The sequence below is a fragment of the Elephantulus edwardii genome, unplaced genomic scaffold, assembly GCF_000299155.1.
Source record: "Elephantulus edwardii isolate Elephantulus edwardi_28Jun2011 unplaced genomic scaffold, EleEdw1.0 scaffold00051, whole genome shotgun sequence".
In the NCBI taxonomy this organism is placed as follows: Eukaryota; Metazoa; Chordata; class Mammalia; order Macroscelidea; family Macroscelididae; genus Elephantulus; species Elephantulus edwardii.
In genome coordinates this window covers 12,874,111-12,879,007 of record NW_006399801.1, presented here as the reverse complement: position 1 = coordinate 12,879,007, position 4,897 = coordinate 12,874,111, and the positions used below count along the sequence as shown (strand labels likewise).

At 38.0% G+C, this 4,897-nt stretch overlaps 1 protein-coding gene across 1 annotated transcript in view; it reads right to left on the bottom strand.

Moving 5' to 3' along the window:
• Positions 1–4,897, bottom strand: part of CRYZL1 (crystallin, zeta (quinone reductase)-like 1) — a 62,090-nt gene that overhangs the window by 33,052 nt on the left and 24,141 nt on the right. The gene's annotated exons all lie outside the window — the stretch shown is intronic.

Genomic DNA, 4,897 nt, shown 5'->3' with positions numbered 1-4,897 from the left:
ACACACACAAAAAAACCAAACCTGTACTTAGACTAAGAGGCTGTTGTACAAACAAAGCAAAGGAACAGTTCAAGGCTTAAGATCAGGAAAAGTATATGTTAGGGTTGTATTCTTTCTCCATATTGATTTAATTGATATGCTGAACAAATTATTTGACCAGTGGGGCATCGATGAAGAAAAAATGTGGCATCAGGATCAGAGGAAAACTCATCAACAACCTTTACTATGCCTACTCAATCTTGCTTGCTGAAAGTGAGGAAGAATTGAAGCACTTGCTGAAGAAGGTTAAACAATTCAGCCTTCGACACAGATTGAAGAAACATGAGGTAAACAAAAATCTTCGCCACTGGACAGATAGGTAACATTATGATAGATGGAGAAAGGATTGAGACTGTCCTCGGATCCATATCAATTCACTTGGGACCAGTATTCAGGAGATCAGGATTGAACTGGGAAAGTCTGTAATCAGGGATCTCTTTAAATTACTGAGAAGTAATGACGTCAGATTGAAGACTAGGGTCCAAATGATTCAGGCTATGTTCTTGTCAGTCATTTGCTATGCTGCTGAAAGCTGGGCAATGAACAAGGATGATAGAATTATTGATGCCTCTGAACTGTGGTAGAGAAGGGTGAAGATCCTACGGACTGCTAAAAGAACAAACAGATATGTCTTAAAAGGTGCAGCCAGAGTGCTCCTTGAAAGTAAAGATGATGGAGCTGCATCTCACATATTTTGGACATGTTGCTAGGAGAGGTTATTCCTTGGGGAGGGATATCATGCTAGGGAAGGTGGGGGGCCCTCGATTAGGTGGGCTGACACAGAGACTGCGGCAATGGACTTGAGCATGTCAGAGATTGTGAATATGGCATAGGATAGGACAATGGTCAGAATGGTTGTTCATAGGGTCGCTATGAGTTGTATTCGCCTTGACACCACTTAAAACAACTACCACCACAATGGTGTGTAACCACAAGAAACACAGCAGCAACTGTAATAATCTTCCTATATGATACCATTTCTTTCTATCTAAATGGTACAAGTTTTACAAGTGTTGACAAGCTTTACAAGTTTCTGCTATTGGTATAAAACTTATCCATAAATATTTGAGAAGAAATTCCAAAGTCAAGTAAAATATTTCGGTATGATCCAAAAGCCCAATGAATATTAGCAATTTTATAGAGAAGAGACAACAAAAGAGATGATTTGTAATATCAGACTATTAGTTACAACTTACCTACTACTTCATCATCTGGCTGAAAGAATGATACCTTGCTTCCAACTAAAGAATAGAAAGAATTAAGAATTAATATTATGAAATTCCTCAGTATAATTCTTATTTAACTATTAAAGTAAATAAAAAGATTTTGTTGTTATTAGGTGCCATCAAGTACAGTACGACTCATAGCGACCTTATGAACAGTGAGTTTGAACCCCATCCTATCTTGTACCATCCTCACACTTTCTGACACACTAGAAACCGTTGTGGCAGTCACTGTACCACTGTCAATCCACCTCGTCGAGGGTCTTCCCAGTCCAGAGAAAAAAAAATCAAGATCTTCAAGGATAGGTGATGGTCAAGAAGGATTATAGCATATTTTCCCTGTGGTTGGTGATACTACATGGAGAAGGGTGTCTCCCTCTGTGACTCCTGTGCTTATTTAATCAATCTTAAGGATGCAGGAATAAAAGAAAATATATTCTATAATTCTACCATATTTGAGGGGAGCTCTGGCAGTGTAAGCTGTAGAGAGGTGTGTTAACCCAAAGAAGTGCCTCTCTGGCTATTTGAATCCACTAGTAGCTCTGAGGAAGAAAGCCTCACAAACCCAGTGGAGGACCAGCTATGAGTTGGTTCCAACAGCGTGACAATGAGCGGGCGGTGATATGCAACATTACTCCCATGGCAAGCATAATCTATCACACACTGGTTGTAGAATTTCACAGGTACAGAGCGGAATGCTGGTTGAGACTCACCTCTAAACTAAGTTTAATTTGAGAAATTACATAAATTCAGGATAGGTATTAAGAATAATTTTGCAAGTAAAAAAAAAAGAATAATTTTGCAAGTATATAGAAATAAAGTATTTCAGTTTTCTCTAAACATGTAAAAAACAAGTTTCCATTATCTGTCAATTCATTTGAATATTCTGGTTCAAATAGTTACAATGAGGAAAGGGGAAAATAAAACAGATTGAAAAAAAAAACCAAACACCTCACTTATTACTGAATGGCTCCTGGTGGCCAACATTTAATTTTCATGACATATCCGTAAGTAGGTATTATTCTATTTAAGAAACAAACGGAAATAAGGCAGGGAAACAATGTGAATCCCGAAATATAGACAGCCTCTGGGGCTGGCTCTGTTAACAAAATGGCTTAGGACTCAATAGGTGGCCCTCAGCAAGACTGACATTCTCCTGTTGTTGTTTGGGTGTATCATCATTCTCAACAGTTCTGATCCAGTGTACTATGTTCCTTCTGCTGCTTATCCTAGTCTTCTAAGACAGACTTTTCTGGAGCTTTTTCCTTAGATTCCTCTTAACTGTCTCTTGAATAATTGCATATCCAAGTGTTTCACACTGTATTTACATTTCTAAGATCCTCTCTTACTATTCCAAATATACCTATATGCTGATAACTCTCAAATATTTAAGTTTTCAGCACAGATCTCACTCTTAAGCTTAAATCTGTATATAATTAATTATCCGAAATGTCACTTTTTTTTTTCATTCATTCATTGTGGCACATTTTACTCCCTTACTTCTCCTTCCTCCAGTTCATGTTCTTTGGTTTGTTTTTTAAATTTTAATGAAAGTTTATAAAGAATTTGGATTTCCATTCATTCATTGTTGCATATTTTCCTCCCTGTCTCCCCTCCTCTCAAGTTTGCTTTTTTCTTGGGGAAAAAAGTTCTTTCATTGTTATACAGTCGTCCTTCCCCGCCTCCCCAACCCTGACCACTTCACTATGCAGCTCTTATTCTGGATTCTTGTCATGATGGTAATATCTGATCATATATTCCTTTTATACAGTTCTCACCTTTGTCTGTTTCAATTCCATGTACATTATTTATCTCCTCTCATCTCAGTTTCCCCCAAGTCCCTATATCAGTCCTATTCTATAACAGTAGCATTATGCAGTATTTGTCTTTTCGTGACTGAGATATTTCTACTCAGCATAATGTCCTCCAGGGTCACCCATTTTGCTTAATATTTCATGAGTTCCTTGTTTTTCAGTGTTGCATAATATTCCATTGTATGAATATACCACAGCTTCTCTATCCATTTGTTTGTTGATGGACACTTGGGTTGTTTCCAACTCTTTGCTACTGTGAACAAAGCTTCAATAAACATGGGTGTGCATCTAGCTGCTTGGGTGTCAGTTGCGGTCTCTTTGGGTTATATTCCCAGTAGTGGAATTGCTGGGTCAAATAGTATTTCTGTTTTCAACTTTTTGAGAAAGCGCCATACTGCCTTCCATAGTGGTAGCACCATTTTACACTTCCACCAATAGTGAATTAGTGTTCCAATCTCTCCACAATCTCACTGACATTTGTTGCTTGCTGCTTTACTCAATTTTGCTATTGTTACTGGGTGTGATGTTATCTCACAGTAGTTGAAATTTCACTCAATTCTTAAACAAAACATGTAAGCTTACCATCTTCTTCTAAACTGTGTCTGCCTTCCTGTATCATTTGGTCTTTCATTGCTGTCTAGTCAAATATGTTCATAGCTGACCTTTCAGCACACTTTCAGACAGGAAAGCACATAGAAAGAGATTATCCATCTTCCTTTTCAGAGTGGTGGGTAGATTTGAACCATCAGAAGAATGTGGCCTGTGAGTTAGCAGTGTGACTCCCTACATCACCAGAGCGCCTTCTGTCGTGCTATTATGAGAACTCACTAATACCTTAAACAGAATTCTGGGTTTTTCCTTGGTTGCTTGAGGTTCCCCACCCTCCCCTTTTCAGAAGTTCTCCAGTGTCAGTTATGTCCTGTTGACTTTAATTCTTCACTGATTCTTGAATCTGTCCTGTCTCTCCATCTCTGACACTATTATCTCTTGACTATAGATCAACAAACCAATCAGTCCTCTTATCAACAGTCTTGTCTGTGGCAAACCAACTCTTCATATGGCCACTCTAATAATGTCCTTAAAGCCTGATCTAATGCAGGTATTTCTGTACTTAAACATCTAAGTGTCTCTATCAACTTTAAGAAGAAGTCCAAGTAATGGGCATCACTCATTTTTTGAGGCAGAGATATAATTTTTATATTATCCTGCAGAGGTACTTTCCCATAGTATCCTTTATTCTCATAACTGATAAGAGTTTTTTTTTACAAAATGTTTCTCTACTGTTAAGTATCTTGTTGGACCTACCACATCTGTCCCTGTGTAGAACTTTATCTGGCACCAGCAGTACTGAAATCTTTGTAATTCTTACATACATCACATTATTACTTGCTTCTTTGTCTGCTGAGTGTTTTCTTCACTACCCCTTACAGACTGGTTAACTTCCTAGAAAGAGTCTTTTCCTATTTCTTCTTGTGGTTTGGGTATCTCTCCATAACAACCTGTTAATACATTAGTAGACAATGAATCCCTTTTGGAGCAGGGGCTCTGTCTCATTTATCTAATATTCTAAGTACCAAGTAGTTCTAGTAATACAATCCAACAGGGATGTGCACAAATAACCCGAAGGCAGAGCTTCTCTGGCAGTTCAAATCTACCATTGGCTCCTAGGTAGAAAGATGAGCAATATCATTCTATACAAATCATTGCCTCCGAAACATAATGGAGGACAAAAACCAACTCAAGGTGGATCATGGACCTAGGACTAAAACCAAGGACTATAAAATTCATTACAGAAAAGCTAGGAACAACACTAGAAGTCCT